At 41.8% G+C, this 25,479-nt stretch overlaps 1 long non-coding RNA gene across 1 annotated transcript; it reads left to right on the plus strand.

Annotated features, from left to right (window-relative positions):
• The first annotated feature begins 236 nt into the window (after positions 1-236).
• LOC132646474 (uncharacterized) lies at positions 237-24,884 on the plus strand. The gene is made up of 3 exons (XR_009584768.1): positions 237-472; positions 12,758-13,038; positions 24,790-24,884. It is a non-coding gene; the product is annotated as an uncharacterized LOC132646474 (long non-coding RNA).
• The last annotated feature ends 595 nt before the right edge of the window (positions 24,885-25,479 follow it).

Genomic DNA, 25,479 nt, shown 5'->3' on the forward strand with positions numbered 1-25,479 from the left:
AAGAAAGAAAGAAAGAAAGAAAGAAAGAAAGAAAGAAAGAAAGAAAACACCTAAAACACTTAGTCTGGGAGTTCTACACCCATTGTCTTCTAGCCATGTCTGGGTCCACATGTGTCTTCTTAGGGGAAAGGGTTTCTCTGGCAAAGATAAAAGTGTGGCTTAACCCTTCTTGGAGATTAACTGCAAGTTTGCTGACTCTGCTTTTCCAGTTAAACTCTTCTGGTCTTCACTTAAAACTTTCTCGGAATATAAGCTCAGAATCTCAAGTGTAATGTGGCTCTTGTCTTTTTCTAAGGAAGAAACTGAGTCTCAGGGAGGTGGGCATCTGTGCAGTTACCCAGCTAATTTAATGAGAGCTTGTGGACCAACAAGAACCAGGGCTCGGTTCCCACCTCTGCCTAACTCTGAGGTTTCTCCGCAATGTGTCAGTCTCCTCGTGGAAGAATTAGCCAGCCCCACTGAAGAAGTCTGGGTAAGTCATTAGGAGGTCAGGCTATTGGGTAGAATTTTCTATGCCCATATGCCAAAGATAACTTTTCACTCTGTAGTATGATTTTTCAGAGTTCCACAAAAGCGTCTTTAGCCAACTTTTTTAAAATTTCCCCTTTCTTTTCCAGTCTTTAAGGCAAACCAACCTCCCCATCCCCCAAGAAAACCCACTTCAGGCCTCTCCCTCCCATGTTCTGTCTCTTTACCAGGCCACTATAGCCAGATGAGGTTTCTCTGGTTACAAACAATATAAAATAACAGTAGCTCATCAGGATCATGAAAACAAATGCTTGAATAAAGCCTTGGGCAGCACAAAGAATTTAAGGAAATGATTGAAAGGGGCTTCAAGAAAGACTAGATCCAAGGGAAGATGTCATAAGATTTCCAGCTTTCCGGTAAGGATCCAAGGTGTGAACTGATTTGGACTGGTCCCGTAATCACTATTCTCACCAGAGAAGACAAGAAGCAATTGGTACCACTTCCGCATAAACTCTGGTTGGTTGGCTGGGAGGAAGGAGCTCTTTTGTCTTAGAAAACAGATGCAGTGATGTTGTTAGCTGAAAAGGTGGCAGGATTATGAGAAGGCAGGAGGCCTGGAAGCATGTCCTCTGTCTCACAGCACACAGCTACTCAGTGCCCACTCCTGTCTGGAGTTCTTGCATCTGGCCTCTCCTAGTCTGTGGCCCTCCTGTAGGAATCTGGACCCTAGATTTGGGTGTGGCTGTTGCTCCCTTTGGCTCCCGCTTATTTTACTCTATTGTCTTACTTCGTTGTTTAATTGCTTTGGCTCTGCCAATCCATCTTCTATCCTGAAGATCCAAGAATCTAAGATGCAGTTCTAAACTGGGCCCTGCTCTACCAGCTCATCTGCCAGCTCATTCATGCTTGCAGCTCTCTATGTCTGTCTCTGTCTCTCTGTGTCTCTCCCTTCCTTCCTTGCTCTTCTGTCTTCTACCTCTGGCCCAGATTCAACTTGTCTGTCAGTTCCTCCAGGAATCCTTGATAGTCCAGATTACTACTAGGTTCTTGAGGACAGTGACCCTGCCTAATCCATTGCTTCCAACATCTTTCCTTAAAAGATGTTGAATCAATTTGAGAATGCTCAGTTCCTACAGGTGTAAACAACCCTTTATGACTGCTGAATGACTGTGTCAACGATCTTCCCAATCAGCTAGCTTATTTGGCATCCTGTGACAGGTTTACTCATTGTGACCAGCATTACTTAATTTTTTAGAGGAAGGGGGAGGCTCCATTCTTTCCATGTTCTTGCAGAGCATACCCACCACCACCACCACCACCACCACCACCCCTGCCACTCCTTCTATTCTGATACGCTTACTTCTCTTCACAGAGACTAATCATTTGTGCTGGTGATGGTCTGATGGATTCCCCAGATCCATCCACTGCCCACTGTCAGAAGTAGTTATATCCTAGGAAACAGACCCCATCACCTGCACTTCCTCGGGTCTGACCAGATGCGGAGTTTGCTCAGAGAGCTGGAGGCAAGAGCTTAGGCCTTCCTTCACAAGACCTAGAGTCCGGCCTTGACTGCCTTCTACTACTGGGGGGAAGTTTGTGTCCAGCACCCTCTCCTCCATCTATCTGTCTCCTTGGTAACCACTGCCATCCTCTATCTCCCCTAGAAGGTAGGTGTTAGAAATGGTTTTCTATCATTACTTGGGAGCTTCCCATCTGTATCTGGTTTCTGAATCCTACCTCCTGTTTCCTTATAGTCTCTCCATTGTCTTTCTTCAGCTGCTTCTTCACGCTGAGTTATCCATTTACCACCAGGGACCCTGAAACTGACATTCCCTCACTGAGCCACCTACAGGTCTTTAGGGAGTTAGGGAACAAGGACTCACCGAGAACATGATGCCCAAACTTGAATTGAGATGCTGATTCATGTTAAATCTTACTAGAGGAGAGAATACTCATGTCTATAGAGTTTCCAGAGACCAGAAGTGAGAGAAGGGCTCCATCAGTTAAACCTGAAAGGACATCAGTATCATCATCATGTTTTTCTTTCTTTCTCTAGAGAGAAAGAATACTAAAGGTTTGTACCTACTCTATTGAATCAATCCAAAGACAGGATCTATGCTGACTAGACAAATTTTTGGTGAGCGGATGTGTGATTTTAAAATAAACTATCCTAGAGAAGAAAGGGGACTGAATAAAGAGTTTAAAACCCCGGCTCGCCTGTAGTGGAGAAGCATTAGTTGGCCTTCCACTCGGTAGTGTGGCTATGATTTGAAATTTTCTTCTTATATGATCTTACCGCCATTATTCTGGGGACTGACATGATCTAATCATCATCCACGCTCAGGATTTTTCCATCTAGACCTGGAGAAAGCAGTGCAGTCGTCTGTGATTATAAAGCTGGGGCATGTGAAAAGCAGGAGCCAATGGCCCTGTTTTCTACAGAGCCTAAGGCGGTGGAGCAAAAAATGAATTTACCCATTTGCCCGGTGTGAGGAGCTGTCATTTTAATTTATCAATGAAGCAAATATTTATTGAGAATTCGTAGTTTTTCAGAAGACACAGACACAGCCGTCCAGACTCCAGGTGAGAAGGATAAAGAAAGAAACACAAAAATAAAAAACGTGGAATATAATAAATGCCAGCTGGTGTAGTTCGGGAAAGTCAGTGCTACACACATTCTGAGAGGAAACCACTCTATGTCTGTCTCTGTCTCTCTGTGTCTCTCCCTTCCTTCCTTGCTCTTCTGTCTTCTACCTCTGGCCCAGATTCAACTTAAGCTAGAATGAAAGGACTGAGGAAATACAGTCTGGGTTTGAAGGACATGAAGAGAAGGATCCTACGTCAAGGGAAGCAAAGGTAAGGCTACAAGAACTGAGTCGTAGAGGGCAAAAGGAAAGGATCTTGAGAAAATGGAAAAATAAGAGTTCAGGGTGTTTTTCCATTGGCTTGAAAGTCAGTGTGGGGAAAGAGCTCTCTTTCATCTGGTTTGTCAGTGACTGTGGCTCAGCTGCCTCACTTTAGTAATGGGAGGCTCTGTGTAAAGACTGTGGCTCTGAACTTGAAAGATCATATAGACTGAAATCCCCAGAAGGACCCAGACATGTGTCCCCAACTTGACTTTTCCCTAAGCTGATTGTATTTCCCTAAAGTTGGGCATCAAGAGGCAATCCAGCCAAATGTAGGGTTAGACTCTTGGTCCTCAAGGCCGCAATGTAGATCTGAGAGGTGTGCAGATAGTTAAGTGCCATCATAAGCCTCTCAAAACCTGTGTGATGATTTATCTCAAATCTAAACAAAGTAAGTTCTGTCACTGGGGAAATGGCGCTCCAAATTGAAGAGTATTAATCACCTAATTAGCCAAAACACCTGCGCATAAAACTTGTCCCACCCAGGGAACCAAATTAAACAGAGCAGAGGATGTGCTGCACAGATTGGTGGTAATGTCTACACCCTTTGCTGGCTTTCTTGGACAGTAGGGACTCATTGCATCTCCAGCCAGCTGTTGGGCTTGACAAAGCATCAGGAGCAGCCCGCTTCTGCCAGCTGTAATTATAGCAATCTCTGAGAATCTCCTCCTATAACTTGGTTGGAAACATGGATGTCCCCAAATGTGCTGGGCAAGGCTCTGAATATTTTGCAGGCATTAGGAGTCTGGGCCTCACAACAATCAAATAAAATTCTCTGTGTGGCTAGGACTCACTTGATGCACACAGATCTAATTTCATGATCCAGCCACACAGGAAAACTACATTTCCCTGCCTCCTCTGAAGTTAGATTGAGGGGACATGCCCCATTCTCACCAAAGAAATATAGGCAGAAATGATACCACTTTCAATTTGTCTTTGAAGTTTCTGTAAAAACCCAAGCCTTGTCCCTATGCCTGTTGGCTGGATATATAGGAAGTATCCAGAGAAGGATCTCAAGGTATCCTTCAAAGATGGCAGACATACATGAAAGAAAGTACATTATGTTACATTTACTAGAATGTCAAAGACAATAGTAAAACAAAAACAAAAACAAAAACAAAAACAAAACACTTTAATCTTCCAATGAGGTTAGGAGGTCATTGTAGCCATCAACACTAATTAACCCAGGTCAATACAGGAATGAAATTTTGACAATTATATTCCCCAAATCACATTACTTACAGGTAGCTAAATATTTTAAACCTCATTTTTTGATTGGTTTACGTTTCATATGTATGAGTGTTTGCCAGCATGTATGTATGTAATACCACATCTGTGCTTTATGGATGCAAAGGCCAGAAGAGGGCATCGGATTCCATTGAACTATAGTTACAAACAGATGTAAGCCATCATGCTGATACTGAGATCCAGGTCATCTTCAGTAGAAAACCCTAATTGTCTTTACTTATTTTGTATGTTTGTGGGTTGGGAGCGGTTATAGTGTGTGCACGTGGTATGACAGTGAGCATGCACATACAAATGCAGTGTGTGGAGGTCTGAGGTCAATATCCTCTCTATCTTTCACCCTCCACCTTTATTTTTTGAGACGCGGTCTCTCACCAAACCTGCAGCCCATCTATTCACCTCGGGTAGCTTCCCAGTGATCTCCAGGTATATCTCCTTGTCCCTACCTAATCCTCACTCAAGGATGGAGTTGCAGGCACACACCACCATGTCCAGCTTTTTGCATAAACTTGGAGGATTCAAACTCAGGTTCTCAGGCTTGCTTGGCAGGTGCTTTACTGACTGAGCCATTTCCACAACTCTCCTGTCTTATTTCTTATTCTGTCAGTCAATATATATTTACTGAATACTGTCTAAGTACCGGTAATGTTGTTATGCCAAAGAAAGCATTATTTTTATTTTCATAGCATTTGGGGGGGAGGGCAACTAATACAAAAGAATTTTTTAAAAAAGTAAATATACTTGCAAACTATAAGTATTTGGAAGGTATGCGCTGACTGATGTTCCATTTCTGTAACAAATACCTAGTAAAAAGAAAAGGTTAACTTCAACTCATGGTTTTGGGAAATCTACTTCATGATTCATTCATTGGACCATCACTTTGGGCCTGTGTCAGCACATTCTGGTGGGAAGTACAGGGCAAAGCTGCTTGCTCCTAGTGTCCTAGAAGCAGAGAGAGACAGAAAGAAACTAGAGTTCGTGATCCCACTCAAGGTCATGCTCTCAATTGCTATGGTAGTTTGAGTGAAAATGGCCTCCATAGGCTCATAGGGAATGACACTATTAAAAAGTGTGGACTTGTTGGAGTAGGGGTAGCCTTGTTGGAGAAAGTGTGTCACTGGGAAATGGGCTTTGAGGTTTCAGATGCTCAAGTCAGGCCCAGGGTTGCTCTCTCTCTTCCTGCTGACCCTGATGTAGAACTCTCAGCTCCTTCTCCAGGACCATGTCTGCCTGCAAGCTGCCATGCTTCCTACCATGATGATAATAGACTAGACATCTGAAACTGTGAGCCATCCCCAATTAAATGTTTTTCTTATTAAGAGTTGTCATGGTGTCACTTCACAGCAATAGAAACCCTAGCTAAGACAATGGCCGAACCTAAAACTTCCTATTGGGCCTCAACTCTTAATGGTTCCACCATCTCACAGTAACATCAATACAAAGACCAGGATTTGAACACATGGTCTTTTGGGAAACTCTCTAGATTCAAATTGTAGCAGGGTGATGTGATAAAAATCAATAGAGACTAGCAAAGTTGTTTTTTTGTTTTGTTTTGTTTTTTAATCAGTAAAGAAGGCACAAAGATCAAGAGGAATTCAGTTGTGGAATAATAAGGTTTTGTGTAGAACAGGTCACTCTTCTAGGATAGAAAATGACAATGCAAAGGCCTTAAGATTTGACCTGAATAGATGGAGAAGAACAAAGAATGGCTTTATAGTCAAGTCTTGATAGAGATGGGAACCTGAGCAGAGAATTATTTACTCTTGGCTTGTTGTATTAGCCCGAGTACATGTGAAGCCCTTTTTTTTTTTTAAATTTTTCATCAATTACACTTTATTCATTCTGCATCCCCCCATAAGCCCCTCCCTCCTCCCCTCCCAATCCCACCCTCCCTCCTCCCTCTGCTTGCTTGCCACTCCCCAAGTCCACTGATAGGGGAGGTTCTCCTCTCCTTTCTGATCTTAGTCTATCAGTTCACATCAAAAGTGGCTGCATTGTCCTCTACTATGGCCTGGTAAGGCTGCTCCCCCCCCAGGGGGAGGTGCTCAAAGAGCAGGCCAATCAGATTATATCAGAGGCAGTCCCTCTTCACATTACTATGTAACCCAATTGGACTCTGAATTGCCCTGGGCTACATCTGTTCAGGGGTTCTGGGTTATCTCTATGAATAGTCCTTGGTTGGAGTATGAGTCTCTGGGAAGTTCCCTGTGTTCAAATTTTCTTGTTCTGTTGCTCTCCTTGTGGAGACCCTGTCCTCTCCAGCTCTTACTATTTCCCAGTTCTTACCTAAAATTCCATTCACTCTGCCCAACAGTTGCCCATCAGGCTCAGCATCTGCTTTGATAGTCTATAGGGCAGAGGCTTTCAGCGGCCCTCTGTGGTAGGTTCCTAGGTTGTTTCCTGTTTTCTTCTTCTTCTGATGTCCATCCTCTTTGCCTTTCCGGATGGGGATTGGACATTTTAGTTAAGGTCCTCTCTCTTGCTTAGTTTCTTTAGATGCACAGGTTTTAGTGGGTTTGTCCTATGTTGTATGTCTATATGAGTGAGTATATACCATGTGTGTCTTTTTGCTTCTGGGACAACTCACTCAGGATGATCCTTTCCAGATCCCACCATTTACCTGCAAATTTCATGATTTCCTTATTTTTCATTGCTGAGTAATATTCCATTGTGTAGATGTACCACAATTTCTGCATCCATTCTTCAGTTGTGGGGCATCTGGGTTGTTTCCAGCTTCTGGCTATTACAAATAAAGCTGCTACAAACATGGTTGAGCAAATGTCCTTTTTGTGTACTTGAGCCTCTTTTGGATATATGCCCAGGAGTGGTTTGGCTGGATCTTGAGGAAGCGCTATTCCTAGTTGTCTGAGAAAGCGCCAGATTGATTTCCAGAGTGGTTGTACAAGTTTACATTCCCACCAGCAGTGGAGGAGGGTTCCCCTTTCTCCACAACCTCTCCAGCATGTGTTGTCACTTGAGTTTTTGATCTTGGCCATTCTCATGGGTGTAAGGTGAAATCTCAGGGTTGTTTTGATTTGCATTTCCCTAATGGCTAGTGAGGTTGAGCATTTCTTTAAGTGCTTCTCTGCCATTCGGTATTCCTCTACAGAGAATTCTCTGTTTAGCTCTGTTCCCCATTTTTTAAGTGGATTACTTGGTTTGCTGCTTTTCAGCTTGTTTAGTTCTTTATATATACTGGATATGAGTCCTCTGTCAGATAAAGGGTTGGTGAAGATTCTTTCCCAATCTATAGGCGGTCGCTTTGTTTTGATGACGGTGTCCTTTGCTTTGCAGAAGCTTTTCAGTTTCATGAGGTCCCATTTATTGATTGTTGCTCATCCCAGGTATGCAGGGGTGGTTCAACATACAGAAATCCATCAATGTGATCCACCATATTAACAAACTGAAAGAAAAAAAACCACATGATAATCTCCCTAGATGCTGAAAAAGCATTTGACAAAATCCAACATCCATTCATGTTCAAAGTATTGGAGAGATCAGGGATACAAGGCACATATCTAAACATAGTAAAGGCGATATACAGCAAGCCTATAGCCAACATCAAACTGAACGGAGAGAAACTTAAAGCAATCCCACTGAAATCAGGGACAAGACAAGGCTGCCCACTCTCTCCATATCTCTTCAACATAGTGCTGGAAGTCCTTGCTAGAGCAATAAGACAGTTGAAGGAGATCAAGGGGATACAAATTGGAAAGGAAGAAGTCAAATTGTCACTATTTGCAGATGATATGATAGTATACATGAGTGACCCCAAAAACTCTACCAGGGAACTCCTACAGCTGATAAACACCTTCAGCAAAGTGGCCGGATACAAAATTAACTCAAAAAAATCAGTAGCCCTCCTGTATACAAAAGACAAAAGGGCTGAGAAAGAAATTAGGGAAACAACACCCTTCACAATAGCCACAAATGACATAAGGTACCTCGGAGTAACCCTAACCAAGGAAGTCAAAGACTTGTATGAAAAAAATTTCAAATCTCTGAAGAAAGAATTAGAAGAAGATATGAGAAGATGGAAAGATCTCCCATGCTCATGGCTTGGCAAGATTAACATAGTAAAAATGGCCATCTTACCAAAAGCAATCTGCAGATTCAATGCAATGCCCATCAAATTACGAACACAATTCTTTACAGACCTGGAAAGAAAAATTCTCAACTTCATATGGAATAACAAGAAACTCAGAATTGCTAAAACAATCCTCTACAATAAAAGATCTTCTGGAGGTATCTCCATCCCTGATCTTAAGCTGTACTATAGAGCAACAGTTTTAAAAAGTGCATGGTACTGGCATAGAAACAGAATGGTGGATCAATGGAACCGAACAGAGGATCCAGAAATAAACCCACACACTTACAGACACCTGATCTTTGACAAAGACGCCAAAATCATTCAATGGAAAAAAGATAGCATCTTCAACAAATGGTGCTGGTCCAACTGGATGTCTACATGTAGAAAAATGAAAATAGATCCATACTTATCACCCTGCACAAAACTGAAGTCCAAGTGGATCAAAGACCTCAACATAAAACCAGACACATTAAATTGGCTTGAAAAAAAAGTGGGAAATACCCTAGAACTCATTGGTACAGGAGAAAACTTCCTGAACAGAACACCAACAGCACAGGCTCTAAGAGCAACAGTCAATGTGAAGCCCTTTTATGGGCGACAACCTACTTTGTATCTGTGAAAACAAGGATACTTTTATTTTCATAAATCTGATCTGAGTCAACTGTAGTTCCAGGGATCTTTGTGCAGGAGTCTGACCAAAGACAAGTCAGTTAGGGAACTTCTATTAGAGCTGTCCAGGAGAAGCAGCATTGTATCTTCTATAGCTTATACGGCTTTTAAAGATGTATGTTTAATTAGGTGTATATATGTATCTCAGTGTGAATGCATATCATGTGTGTGAATGCCCTCAGAGGCCAATAGAGGTGGTTGGATCCTCTGGAGCCAGAGTTGTCAGTGATACTGAGCTGCCCACTGAGCATTTTGGAGACTGAACTTAGGTCCTCTGAAAGAGGAGCAAGGGCTCATAAATGCTGAGCTATCCACCCCAGCCCTGCTTTTACAAGTTTTGTTGGTTTGTTTTTGTGTTTGAGAGCATGGAGTATAATTGATGAAAACTGCCAAGATTGGGGATTTATAAACCTGTAGCTCAACCCTTAGAGATGTGACCTCATTGAAGGCATACACATTTATGTAAGATATTTAACTGTACTGATTTCTAAGTGTACTTAATGGCACCCTAATCTACCATGCAGGCTGAGAAAAATAACCTAAATGTCATTTTAAACTCTTCATGCTTTTGTTCCTCTTATGAACCCCATCACCATAAGTGATGCTGCAGAGAAACTACCTAGCTATACCACTCCCTGGGTAGAAAGAAAGATTTATTGAGGATCAAACTGTGGAGGCAATCTCCTGGGAGTGAGGTGGAGCAAAATGACTGAAAAGCAAGCAGATCTTATATGACAGTCATCAGGGTGATATGGGCTGATATGGCCTGTCCTAAGTACCCTTACCAAAGGTTGACCTTTGGGGTAAGGTAAATGGAGGTTCCTGGGGGATAAAGGGTGGCACCAGGGAAAAAGGAATCTACCTTAGAAGATTCTCCTCTCTGGTAAACAGAACTGCCTTTAAGCCTGTTTACCCAATAGCAATCTTTGTGTTTACCAGGCCAAAGCACCAGTCCTGCTAGTGTGTGTGTATCTGTAGGGGGGTTGGGGATGAAGGACCTGATTCTTTGGACCTAACAATCATGACCCTTCAACTCTAGCTGTGTGGCTTCTCTTTATCCAGAGCTTTACCTTTTCTCCTCTTACTCAGACCTTCTCTACCTCCCTCCTGGGCCTTTTACCCAATTTCCCACACAGGCATAGTCCAGGAGCTTTCTTCATAAGATAAAGCCTGAAAAATGTACATGGCAGAGAAGGACCTTTTTTGGTTATTGTCCCTCTCTCTACCTCAGCTTTGCTTTCTCAGCAAGCCCCTACGCACTTACCATGGAGCCACCTCACATTCTCTGCAAGTGAGGTGTTTGCCCTATGAGAACTTGTCACATCTCCCTACATTCTGCAGCATCTTTCTCAACCTCCTCCTTCTAGGATAACTGCCCTGGTCCTTCAACGTGAAGCTCCAACATCACCTTGACCTTGGTGCCTTAGTAGCTGCTCTATTGCTGTGAAGAGGTGCCATGACCAAGGCAACTTTTATAAAAACGAAGTATTTAATTGGGGGCTTGCTTATAGTTTCAGAGGTGTAATCCATTGTCATGGCAGAGAGCGTGGAGGTACCCAGGTAGACAGGGTGCTGGAGAAGTAGCTGAGAGTTCCATATCCTGAGCCACAAGTTGCAGGGAGAGAGAACTACGCCTGTCATGGGCTTTTGAAACCTCAAAGCCCACCTGCAGTGACACACTTCCTTCAAAAAGAGGACAACTACTCCAACAAGGCCTCCTAATCCTTCTCAAATAGCACCTCTATGTGATGACCAAGCATTCAAATGCACGGGCCTATGAAGGCCATTCTTATTCAAACCACCACAGGAGAAGCATTTTATAACTCCATCCTTCCTCACCCTCACTGTACTAGCACTGGCCTGAAACTTTTGAAGCCTCAGTTATGCACTAATGAGATGATCTCTCTCTCTCTCTCTTTTCTAATTTTGTCTGGACTGTGAATTCCCTGAGAAATGAAACTTCTATGGGAGGAAGCCAGTAAAGAAACTGCCGACATGACCATTCCATTAGAGGGAAGATTTTAATTGTGGGTTAGGGAGAGAAAAGATTCAGAAACATCTGGAAGTGTCCAGAGCAGAGAGAAAAGAAAGAAGACGGAGCCCATCCAGGGCTAGGGAAGCAGGAGAGTGGGAAGAGCAGGGGAGACAGCAAGAGAGCACAGACAGCAAGTGAGAGCTACAAAAGTATGAGCGAGCAGAGAACAGATAAAGTAGTGAGATAGTGCCAGAGATGAGTCAGATGGATTTTAAGGAGTAACTGGGGGTAGAGGGACTTTGAACCTAACAAATGTGACTTGCCAAACTCCTCGAGGGAAGTATCTATCCTCACTGTGTCTAATATTCTCTTCATGTTTTTTTCTTGAACTCCGTCTTCCACAATTTCCCCTAACACTCTACCAAAGACAGTTCTTTTCAATGACATTCCATCCTTACCTGAGCCAAAACTCTGACTGCATCCCTTATCTTTCCTTTCTGTTCTTACTCAGCATCCAATCAGCAAATCCTGTTTATTTTTTTTCTTCAAGTACAGAACCCAACTATTTCCTTTCTTGTCTATCAAGATTTCTACAAGTGATTTTACCCTGAACTGTAGCAACTGACTCCTAGCTCCTTGCCATCATCCCTTACCTGCCACAGTCAACTTTCAACCCAGAAGTCTTGTCATGTTAAAACGTATGTCAGGTCATATTACATCTCTCAGCCAAGACTTCCAGTTCTGCGTCTAGCTGTGATGGGGCTACGGGAATCGGATTTACTCTTCCACCATGAGCAAGTGAAAAAAAAATGTGGTTTTCAAATATTGGAAAGTTGGACGTTTGTAACTATGCTCCTTGCCATGACCAACAAATGAAGTGAGCTATGATTCTGCCAGCTTACTGGCAAGCAATGTAGAATTGAGGAGAGGTCAGAATTCTCTCTGGGTTGAGCAGAGGGAAAGCTGAGTGGTCAGGGTGTCTAATATTATAAGTCGTCCTACCTGAGAAGTGAGGCCTGGGTGGCAGGCTTTCAGAGACCTGCAAAGGGCTCCCCTGGAGCCAGGGCTGAGTGTTTGTGTGAGCAAAGTATGGAACACTGGGAAAGGAAACCCCAAGCCCCAGAAGGCTGAAGACCTCCCACAGTCAACACACACACACATGAAGCAGTCACAGTGGAGAGACCTTGTAATGCATAGAGCACAAGGGAGAAACCTCAGAGTAATAGTGGCCTTCCATGGAACTAGAAATACCTTAATCTCTAAAAAGGCCTCCCCCCAAAAAGACTAGAAAACATGAAAATAAGTTAATAAAAATTAAAAATAACCCCGAGATGGCAAAGATGATGTATTTTCTAGACAAGGATGTTAAAGCAAACATTATAAAAAAAATATTTCTTATTTCAGAAGCAAGAAAAAAGGAGATCCAAGGAAAGAACCAAATGTACCTTGTGATATGCTAGAACATGAAGGGACCCTGAGGACATGATACTAAGCACGATAGAGCAGGCACAAAGGGAGTTATGCCGTACGACTCCCTTCATAAGGGAATCTGAATCAGTCAAACTCAGCAAAGCGGAGAGTGAAAGCATGGCTGCCAGGACAAGGGAAGAACAGAACTACGCTACCTGATGGACAGTGTTTCCAGCGAGATGAAAAGGTTCTAGAGATCCGCTGTTCAACAACGGGTATGTAGCGAACAATGTTGCAGCGTGCATTTAAAAATTCATGCCATGTGTGTTTGTTTTTGAGCTGAGGTCTCACAATATTGCCCAGGGTGACTACTGATTCATGTACCACATGATCCTCCTGCCTCAACAACCTCCTGAGTAGCTGGACTGCACTCATACAGCAATGCACCTGTCACACCATGGTTTTGTATCTGACAATAAAAGTCATTGCCCAAATGGGACTCCTTTAGAGGTATCTAATGCACATAGAACATGAAACTACCTTTAAAGGATTACTGCAGGTAAAGGAGCAGACATTTGTGTCTTGTTTTTAAAAACGAAACATTTTCTTTAATATTTAAACAATTAAAAGTCCAACACCATACGGAGGACTGAAGGAATACTTCATTTAAAAGAAAGCATGAAGAGATACAGATAAGAATTGAGCACATAGAAATAGAAGCAAGAGTATTATTCACCATATTGGAGAGACACAAGTTTGTATCACAATGAGATTCCGCTACAGCAGTGGTTCTCAACCTTCCTAATGCTGCAACCCTTTAATGCAGTTCCTCAGGTAGAGTGAACCCCCAACCACAAAAGTATTTTATTGCTACTTCATAACTGTAATCTTGATACTATTGTGAGTGGTAATATAAATATCTGATATGCAGAATATCTTATAGAGACCCCCCTCAAAGGAGGCGAGGCCCACAGGTTGAGAACTGATGCTCAACAGGTTTGCAAGAGGGGCCAACTTCGAAGACGGAAATAACCAGACTTTGGTAAGGAGGTAGAGACGCTGGAGCCCCGCTAATTGCTAGTGAAAAACAACAACTTCAGAAGAGCTTGACAGCTTCCTGCAGAGTTTGTGAAGCTGAACATATTCTAATCACAAAAAGCAGAAAGACAGAGGTCAACCCAAAGACTCATAGCAGCAACAGTCATAATAGCCAGCAGATAGACGCCAGTTTACCAAATGTATACCTACTTACTAAAACTTGTCAAACTGGACTCTAGATGGTTGCATTCATTATAAGAAAATTTTAAACCTCAACAAAGCTTCCAAAAAAGGTAATTGCTTAGAGGAAAACAATAATGTCTCAAGAGGCTTATGACAAACATTTAAATAAAGTGCATGATGATAATAGGAAGAATGTCAGGAGGGATGTGAAGAAAGTAAACTGCTTTAAGTTCTTTGTTGTTGTTGTTTTGTTTTGTTTTTTCAATTGGCAAACATATAAGATTTGAAAGTAAACTATGGTAAGTTAAAGTTGTATGCTATGAAACTTAGGTAAGCCATCAAAATATAAAGCAAAAGGCTGGAGAGCAGCTCAGGTTATAGAAAGTTTGCCTAGCATGCATCAAGCTCTGGGCTCATTCTCCAGCATCACCTCTTGGCTATAGTGGTACATGTCTGTGAGCACACCACTCAAGAGGTGGAGAGGGTGTTTAGAAATTCAAGGGTATCCTTGGCTAACAGTGAGTTAGGCTACATGAAATTATATAGGTTACATGAAAACTTGTCTCAAAAACTTTTTTTAAAAAAAAATGAAGACATATAGCTAAGAACGATTAGGAGTAATAACATAATAAAAATTTAATATACTTGTTAATAAAACAAGGAAGAGAACATACAGGACAAATAGAAAACAAACTTCAAGACCATACTAGATACAAATTCATACAGAGACAATTACGTTGTTTATAAATGCTCAAAACAATGATTCTAAAGCCAGTGCTTTCTCAGACAATATAAAAAAGACTCAAGTGGATATCCATAAGAAATCCAAGTATATGTTTAAATTAAAATGACTGCATTGTGAAAGCTCTAGTCATAGAGTTAAAACTACAAGAGTATCTATAGTAATACTCTGCAAAGTATATTTTACGACAAACAAAATCTCAGGCACAAAGGAAACATTTTATAATGATGAAGTGGTCAACTTTCGTCGTGAAAACATAACAACCCCAATGCGCATGTGCCCAACCGAGTTTCAGGACAGGTGAAGGCTGAAATAAAGGGATGAATCCGTAACAACTGGAGGCATCAGCCTACCTCAGTAACTGCAAGACCAAGCAGACAAGAATCTGTGAGAGCCTGTTTGAGAGACTTGATAAATATAAGCAGCCACAGAAGCCTGACTGACATCTAAGAGCAGCAGAATTCACAGCAATGTGTCAGTCAGCCTGGGACAGCCACAGAAGTAAGGCAGTAGAAGCCATGAACCACGGTTCAGTAAATTTAAAAGGATCAAATAATATAAATAAATATTCTTTGACCATAATGAAAACCAAAATCAGAGACACGTAGGAGATCGTCAAATCTGATACTTAAATGAAACTCATAAACTATATTTAAAAAAAAATCACAAGAGAAATTAGAAAATATTTTAATTAAATAAAACTAAAATACATCATACAACTTGCACAGCAAAACTAAAAGGGTATATAGAAGGAATATTGGGATGATGGTTACAGGAGAAAAGAAGGAAAGTTTAGAACAAATCCCTAAGCTCCAGCCTCGAAGCCCAGGACAAGAAGAATTTGCCAATCCCGAAAGAAACAAAGGGAAAAAAGAATAAAGAAAGAGTTTGTAGCTGGGCGCAGTGGTACATGCCTGTAATCCTAGCACTTGGAGAAGCAGAGGGAGACTGATCCTGTGAGTTCCGGGCCAGCCTGGTCTACAAAGAGAGTCTAGGACAGCCAGGGCTACACCGTAGAAACCCTGATTCTAAAAAAAAAAAAAAAAAAAAAAAAAGGATAGAGCCAACTAACATCAAAAGAATGAAAGAATGTTGGGCAGAGTGCATGGAATCTTATTAAAGAAGTGGGAAATAGTAACATCTGGAGAGGACAGGAGCTCCACAAGGAGAGCAACAGATCCAAAAAATCTGAGCACAGGGGTCTTTCCTGAGACTCATACTCCAACCAAGTACCATGCATGGAGATAACCTAGAACCCCTGCACAGATGTAGCCCATGGCAGTTCAGTGTCCAAGTGGGTTCCATAGTAATGGGAACAGGGACTGCCTCTGACATGAACTGATTGGCCTGCTCTTTGATCACCTCCCCCTGAGGGGGGAGCAGCCTTACCAGGCCACAGAGGAAGACAAAGCAGCCACTCCTGATGAGATCTGATAGACTAGGATCCAGAAGAAAGGAGAGGAAGACCTCCCCTATCAGTGGACTTGGGGAGGGTCCTGTGTGGAGAAGGGGAAGGGAGGGTGGGATTGGGAGGAGAGGAGGGAGGGGTTTAAACGAGGATACAAAGTAAATAAAGTGTAATTAATAAAAATTAAAAAGAGAAATAGTAAAAGCTTTATGCCAACATTTGATAACTTAAGAGAAACAGAAAAAAAATCTTTAAAAGACACAAACTACAAAAACTTACTCGTGAAGAGGTGAATAACTGAATGCATCTTCCATCCACTAAAGAACTGGGTTCATAGTTCCACAAGCTTCCCACAAATAGATTTTATGCATAGATTCTTTAAGTGGCAAGAACACCAATTTGTACAAAGTCTTTCACAAAACAGAAAAAGATAGAACTCTTTCCAATTCATTTACTCTGTTGCTAAACCAGACAGAAACACCGAAAATAATTATATATCAACATCCATCATTAAAACTCTTTACAGTGTCAGAAAAAATTCAGTATTTTTTTAAAGTCACTTAAACATAACCATAAGCAGTTCTTCTAAGGTATGGAAAGTTGATTAAACACTGGAAAATTAATCAATGTCATTATATATTAATTACAATACAGAAGTATCTTCTGAATGACTGTAGAGAAAGCATTTGACAAAATTTCACATGTATTCCTGGCTAAAAATTCTCAGAAAGCTTGGGAAAACAGAAACCTTCTCAGCTTCGGTGAAGGACATCAACAAACAGCCCTCCACATCTGCTATACATAATGAAAGAATGCACGCTTTCCTCCAAAAACCGGGGAAGAGGGATGATCTGAACTTACCACCCATTTCAACACCACTCTGGAGGTCCTACTCTGTGTAATGGTGTGAGCAAAACATAAAGACACACAGATTTGAAGGAGTATGACCCTCTGGCTGTAGGCAGCGTGACTACCAACATGAAATCCTAAACAGACTAGTAAGAGAGTTCCTAAGGGTTAGGGTTTAAGATTGATGGATGAAAGCAAAGTTCTCTCTAAAAACTGGCATAAAATTGAAATGAGAAAATAGCACTATCTCCAATTACATTTAAAAAAAAAACCGATTTAAGTCAAAACTAACTGATAAAATGTTGATGAAAGTGGTCAGGAAGACCTTATGGAGAGTGAGGTGTAAATGTCTGGAAAACTCAGTACAGTTACAAATGTCAGTGTCCCTCAATGCATTCAATACAACCTCAGTAAAAATCACAGATGGTTTTAAAAAAAGGAACTGACAAGACAATTCTATAATTTATATAAACAAAGAAAGGGCCCGAAATAGTTGCAGTAGTCACTTTTGAATAATGAAATTAGGGGCTGGAGAGATGACCTCGCGGTTAAGAGCTCTTGACAAGGACCCAGGTTTCGTTCCTAGCACCCACATGCAGGCTCATAACCGCCTGTAACTTCAGTTCCAGGGAAACTCAAACCCTCTTCTGGCCTCTATAGGTACATACATATGTGCAGGCAAATATTCGTGAGTGTAAAATAAAAATAAAGACAAAGTTGCAGAGGTCACATCACCAGGTCTTAAAAGCTGCATACCATGACCTAACACTGTTACATTTTTGAATAAAAAGAATGAAGTTGTGAGATCCACATAACCCTGTTTGAATGTTCCTATAAGGCTGGAATAATCACAATACTGTACTATTTGCTAAAAGAAGGATCGCATAGATCAAGAAAATAGTATTGATGAAACAGCAGCTAATAGACTAGAGAAAATATTTTCAAACTGTATATCTACCCAAAATATATAATGACTTATGCAACACAGTAGTAGGGAAACAATCAACTTAAGAAATGGGAAAACAGGGAACAGGACAGGAGCCTACCACAGAGGGCCTCTGAAAGGCTCTACACTGCTGGGTAGATGCTGAGACTCATAGCCAAACTTTGGGCAGAGTGCAGGAAATCTTATGAAAGAAGTGGGAGATAAAAAGACCTGGAGAAGACAGGAGCTCCACAAAGAGAGCAACAGATCCAAAAAGTCTGGGCACAGGGGTCTTTCCTGATACTCCAGCCAAGGACCACTCATGGAGATGGCCTGGAACCCCTGCACAGATGTAGCCCATGGCAGTTCAGTATCCAAGCAGGTTCCATAGTAGTGGGGATAGGGACTGTCTCTGATATGAACTGATTGGCCTGCTTTTTGATCACCTCCCTCTGAGGGAGGAGCATCCTTACCAGGCCACAGAGGAAGACAAAGCAGCCACTCCTGATGAGATCTGATAGACTAGGATCAGAGGGAAGGAGAGGAGGACCTCCCCTATCAGTGGAATGGGGGAAGGGCACAGGTAGGGAAGAGGGAGGGGAAGAGGAAGGGAGCTACAGGGGGGATACAAAGTGAATAAACTGTAATTAATAAAAATAAATTAAAAATTAAAAACTAATATATATATATATATATATATATGTAAAGAGGCTGGAGAGATGGCTCAGTGGTTAAGAGAATAATGCATTGCTCTTGGTCCCAGCAGCAAGGCCTGGTGGCTGATGCCCTCTTCTGGTCTCCACGAACACTGCATTAATGTTCAAACACTCCTACACAGATAGACATATAAATAATAAAAATAAGGGCCGGAGAGATGGCTCAGTGGTTAAGAACACTGTCTTCTCTTCCAGAGGTCCTGAGTTTGATTCCCAGCAACTGCATGGTGTCTCACAACCATCTGTACTGGGATCTGATGTCCTCTTCTGGCATGAAGGTATACATAGATAGAGCTCTCATAGTCATAAAACAAATAAAATAAACCTTTAAAAAATTAATAATGAAAACACATCTTGAACAAAGAAGTTAAAGATAAGACATTTTTCTAGAGAAGACACAATTCTGACCAAAAAGCACCGAACATTTTTAATCATCCAGAAAGGCAAAGGGATATTGCCTCAGACCCAGGAGGATAGCTGCTACCAAAATGTCAAGAGAACTGACATGGAGGCTCAGCAGAAGAGCACATGCCTAGCATGCATAAGGCCTGGTTCAGTCCCCCTCCACTGCCAAAAATTAACAATAAAATATCAAAGGACAACCCCCCAAATTGATGGGTAGAGGAAGGAGACTCGTAAGGTCTTGGTGGTCCAGTCATCATAGAAAACAGCCAAGAGCTTCCTGAGGAAATTAAAAATAAAACTACAGTCTGACTCAGATGCCTGTTAGGTGTGTACGCGAGGGAGATAGAGTCACCACGCGGCAGGGATCACGACGGCCCCACACTCGCTGCAGCATCATGCGCAACATCCGAGAGAGGGAAGCACTCCAGGTGTCCACCCGTGGATGAATTCACAGAGAAACCGGCCATGACCTGCAGCGGAATATTATTTGGGCTTTAAAAAGGAGAGCTCGCCATTCTCTGCAACAAGAGTGCATCTGGAAGACATTCTGCTAAGTGAAATAAACCAGACGTGGAAAGGAAAATATTGCCTGATCTCAATTATATGTGGAGCCTTAAAAAAAAAAGTCAGCTATGCAGACAGAATAAAACAATGTTTCCACATATACATTTATTGATTTTTCAACCGAAGTGCTAATGTAATCCAATGGCTAGTGCATCAGCTTCTCAGCAGAATGTTCTAGGACAACTGGCTAAAGAAATAACCCAATGCCTTTTTTTTCGCTATATAAACATTCTCTGGAAATGGTTTATGAATAAATGTAAGGACTAAATGTACGAAAATCACAGAAGAAGACGTAAGAGAAAAATATCTTTTAAGCTTGAGATTTGTTAGCTTTGATACAGAAAGTACAGACTATAACAAGGGAGGAAAAAAAGACAAATTGGATTTAATCAAAATTTAAAACATCTGTATGGTAAGTTAAGCAACTCAGTTTTTTAAAGTGGATAAAATTTGAATAGTTGTTTTTTTTTTTTTTTTTCTTTTTTCCACCGAGGAGGAGATGTAGATGGCAAACAAACCTGTGAGGAGAAACTAAATGTAACTGCCTTTAGCAAAATGCAAATTGACCCCCATCCTTCCCCCTCCACACACACACCAGAGGATACTACTACTGGCTCCACAGAAAGGCTAAGATGAGAAGCAGCTCATTTTGAGGATGTAGGGTGACTGGATGCCCATGAGACTGTCTCAGGGAAGCAGAAAGGGGGCTGCAGCAGGTCCTCCTGAAGCCGTGTTCTATAACCTACAAACCCCAGTTCTAGGATTTTAACCAAGCAGCAGAGGGGAGACCTAGCTTCACCGTTCCACGGCTGAGTTTGGAAAATGTTACTTATGGTAAGTGGATGCTAGAAATAATCCCAATGTTTATTGATTGGAAAATGGACAGCCTATTTAATAGGAAGCACAACTGAAAAAAAATCACATAAAAATATCCACATGGGCTACATTAATCGATGGCTCTCAGAAGCACTACACCAGTGAATCAAAAACACAGGACTACACACTCCCTGAAGAGAGTGTATGGCATTCCAGGAAGGCGACTAGCACGTCACAAACCAGACAACAGAGAGCCGGGGACTGGGCCTGGGAGGGTGTAACTGGCCATGGAAAAGCCTCAAGGGAACTTTCTTTGGTGATGAAAACCTTCTATATCTACAGTTACGGCTCCAGTTACACAATTGCGAACATTTGTCAAAACTCACCACACTGTAGTCCTTTCAAAGGTAAATTTCCTGCCTAAAAATATTTAGACATACTTAGGCAAGGCAAAACAAAGCGCGAAACCAGCCTCCTAAACACAAGACAAAAACCACCTTACGCAAGCCTCAGTTTCCTTGTTCATGAAATCGTAGCTACCGCAATGCACTCTTTCCACCGAAATGCTCTCCTGGCATGAGTCCTAAGCCCTTGCTTTGATTTGCATTTGCCAGTCTGTGATGTTGATAAATAAAGATACGGGACGTTTATGACAGGCATCTATTATTATGCTCCATACATCTGGGAAGCTGCACAGCTCTGAAACAAGTATGACATTTAATAAAAGAAGCAAAAAACAGAGTCAATAATCTTTTCAGAATCCAAGCAGACGCCAGACTCCAGACCATAGTGAGAACAATTTGCTTTTGAATTCGTGCCCTGCCCTCTTTTCTTCATTTGCAATGGAATGTTTGTTGACTGGGTTGAAAGAAGAATTCTCAAAAATGTTCCTGTTTATTTCTCACGGCCTAGGCGGTATCAAGGTTCTGACACCCAGAGTTGTGAATTGTAAACGCGTGTTCATAGTTGACACAATTTCACTCCATGTGACTGAGTCTGCGTAGTTATTTCTTCCATTCTCTTGACTCTGGAAGGGGGCTCATCCCCTCTCCTGTGTTTATAGCCTAGTCCTACTCTAACAGTAACTCTCATGGGCTAGTGCCCAAGATTCTCAGAAACATCATTGCTCCAAATGGCCTTGTGCCTCATCATCTCTTTCTGCCCTAGTTACGGTTAATAGTGCTGTGATGAAACCATGGCCAGAACAGCTTGGGGAGGAAGAGCTTTAACTGGCTTAGATATTCCGAATCACAGTCCACTGAAAGGAGGCCAAGGCAGGAACTCAAACGGAGTGGGAACGTGGAGGCATGAGCTGAACCAGAGGCCATTGAGCAGTGCTGCTTACTGGACCTGCTCCACGTGGCTTGCTCAACCTGCTTTCTTCCAGAACCCAGGACTGCCAGCCCACTGATGACGCCACCCACAATGGGCTGGGCCCTCCCCCATCAATCACTAATTAAGAAAATGCCCTGCAGGCCTTTTGCCTGTAGCTCCTTCTTAGAGAGGCATTTGCTCAGCTGAGGTTCCCTCCTTTTGGATGGCTTAGCTTGTGTTAAGTTGACAGAAAACTAGCCAGCACACTGCCCGAGTCTCCATTTATTTCAGCTTAAGATAAATGTTCTAAACCTACTCCAGTAAGGATTGTCTAAACCGTATCTACCGCAGACTGAACCACAGTGATGATCACTTCACTTTTGAATGGTAATAAGATAAGGTAACACCCATCTTCCTGCTTTGGTCAGGACAATGCTATATACTTACAACTTCTTCTCCTACCACCAAGAAGCATGGATAAGATGATTAATGTGAAGGTACCCCGTTCACTGTGGTTGGTGTCATCCCCAGGCAGGGGGTCAGCTGAGCAAACCAGGAGAAGCAAGCCAGTAAGCAGCAATCTTCTATGGCCTCTGCTTCACCTCCTGCCTCTAGGCTCCAGCCTTGAGTTCCTGCCTTGGTTTCCCTGATTACAGACAGCAATCTCTAAGCCAAATAAAAGCTGCCCTCTCCAAGTTGCTTTTGGTCATGGACTTTATCACAGCAATAGGAAGACAGACAGTGAAGTGGAGGCAAGAGTATAATATACTGAAATACACATTCTAGAGCAGTACTTTTCAACTTTGGCTACAGGACAGAATCATGCCAGGAGAAGCCTTTCTACCATACAGATTCCCAAGTACTATTTGAGACTAAGTAACTTCACATCTAACTATGTTTCAAAAAAAAAAAAATACAGAAACAAACTCCATTTAGATGCGGTGCTCATACATGCACAAAGGTCATGACCCTTCGAGGGTCAAAAGACCTTTTACAGAGGTTACCTAAAACCATCAGAAAACACAGCTATTTATATTACAATTCATAACAGTAACAAAATTACAGTTATGAAGTAGCAATGAAAATAATTTTATGGTTGGGACTCACCAGAACATGAGGAAGGGTATTAAGGACTCATAGCATTAGGAAGGTTGAGAGTATCTGCCCTAGAGAGTTTTTAAACAAACCAAGCTGAATATTAAGTTGTTTTTAGAAAAGACAACTAGTCATCTCAAGGATGTTTCATATTCTTGTTTTCAGTTTTCATACGTGCTGAGAAATTTCAACTTTAAAAGCCTTCTCTGCCTTTAAGGTCCTCAAATGAAATGCACTAAATATCATTTAGCACAGCGCTTCGTGCCAGTAGTCAGTTGATAACTGGCTATTAAATGGTACAGAGATTTATCATGAACTCATTAATTATGCTTAAAAATTCTTAAAGAGATTCATTATAATATATTTGAATAACATTTCTGAAGCAATTTTTAAAAGTTTAATAGGCTGGGTATGGTGGTAAACGTGTTTAATCCCAGGCAGATCTCTGTGAGTTCGCGAACAGCCTGGTCTAGAAACTGAGTTTCAGGACAGCCGTGGCTGTTATAAAGAGAAACCCTGTCTTGAAAGACAAAACAAAACAAAAGCCTAAAAATAAATTGCTGGATCATATACTGTCCGTTCATTCATTCATTCACATGTATAGTCACAGGAAAAATCAGGCAACTATGTGATGGTCAGCATCTTGGAAAATGCTTAACTCACAACGTTAAAGGAATGAACAACATGTCATATCAGGTGGATATGGGAAATCTGATGATGAGAAAACATGCATAAAAACTGGCATAAGGAAAAGCAGAACACCAGAAGAAGTCTTAGAATTATAAGCGGTTTATCTTCTTCTCTCTTGCAGGTTTTTGTCCTAATGTTTTTAATCCAGTCCTTTTAGTTGGCATACAAAAATAATGGGGTTCACACCAGCAGCATTACACATATTATTGGTATAGTAATATAAGAAAAAAAAAACAGGGTCCCCTTTTTGGGTTCTTGGTCTCATTGATAAAAGAATGGGCTCAAATGGAAAAGAAAAAAAAATCCCCAGAGTGGACAAGATGTAAATCTCAAGAGCAGCTGGAGAAGAGTGGAGGAGAGAGGGGAGGATGAGGGGAAGCCATGCCGTTTAGGTTGGCATGGAAGTGAGACACTGGCAGACAAGCAGCCATATGTAAGGGAAAAGGATTTACAGAAAGTCCAAAAATGCTGGAGAACCCCAAAGTGTTAGGGAAAGCATACTCAGAGAAGTGACGAGAAGACCAGGAGAGACTTCTGAATTATTCAGAAAAGCTGGCAGACATAACGAACCTGCGTGGCTCCCTGTCTCTTTATCATTCATGGCTTAAAGTAAGTTTACCTTCCTAGAGGTAGTCCTGTGGCCAAGTACTGGCCAGGCCCAATTTGAAGGTCTCCATCCAGGCCAGATTTTGTTCTTTTCCAGCCGTGACTCTGTTTTTATACCATCTCCCCCGCCCCACACTTACACTTACTTCCTCTCCTCTCGTGGTCCCCTTTCCCCTTTCATGCATGCTTGTATTTATAAATTTAAATTCAGATTCCACACACATATGAGAGAAAACATACAGTGTTTGTCTTCCCGAGTCTGGCTTATTTCTCTTAATATAGTGATCTCTCACTCTGTCCATTTTCCTGAACATGTCCTAATTTCATTTTTCTTAACCACTGAATAAAATCTCATTGTGTGGCAAACACTGATGATTCGGGAATCTCTGCGAGATATGTTAACTTAGATCCCTTCAAGTATATGCCAAGCAGTCTTATGGGTCATATGGTAGTTCTGGTTTTAAAGAAAAAACCCAGACTAATTTCCACAGTCATTGTGCCAGTTTATATTCCCACCAGCAGTGGAGAAGGGTTTCTCTTTCCTTGCATGCTTGCCAGCATTTGCTGTCACTTGTTTTCTTGATGGCAGCCATTCTGGCTAGAATAACGTAGATTATTATAATTTCTTATGATTTAAAAGAGTCAATACATCAAATTATCTTTATATTTTTCTAGGCAGCATCTGAAAAAAATATTACAATGGGATTCGCATGCTCAGAGGAATTTAGAGCCGGGAGAAGGAGCATGCGCACACCAGATTCAAGGAAAAGGTGAAAACAATGAGTTTTCAAAAACAATGAGGTTTTTGTTGTTGTTCTTGTTGTTTGGCATTAACTGTAAGAACTTTCTGCAGTTTACTATTTTATTTTTTGTCCCTAATATAACTAGAGCTGAAAATATGAACGTGACAGTAAGGAAGCATTTACTTCTACTTGCTCTATTGCATGTCTAGCTGTTTGCTGGGACCTCCATCCATAGACTGTCTTCTCACCTGTGAGAATCAGCCCTGCACACATCTCAATCTCTGGTCTTGGTGGATACCTACATTTCAGGTGGGCCTGGTCATTTATTCGGCCAAGGCGCCACTTCCAGGGAGGTGGGCTTACCTTAAACCATGAGTAATAGAAAGACAGGCAGAATCATTTTTCCTTTAGTGAGATCCTGTACTTTTCCTGTCTTTTACCTAGCATCGTTTTCCTTCTGTTTTCATTCTTGTAACTCTCTCTGCTCTCAATCCACTTCATCCCACACACCGGCATGGGTGTCCTTCTTTGCTGAGCACTCAGCTTGGGCACGCCTTGCTGGTTCTTCTTCCTAACTCTGTGAGCATAGGGCTCAGTCCTTGTGCCTCTGCTTTTCTGTATC

This window comes from Meriones unguiculatus, chromosome 11, assembly GCF_030254825.1.
Source record: "Meriones unguiculatus strain TT.TT164.6M chromosome 11, Bangor_MerUng_6.1, whole genome shotgun sequence".
Taxonomy (NCBI): Eukaryota; Metazoa; Chordata; class Mammalia; order Rodentia; family Muridae; genus Meriones; species Meriones unguiculatus.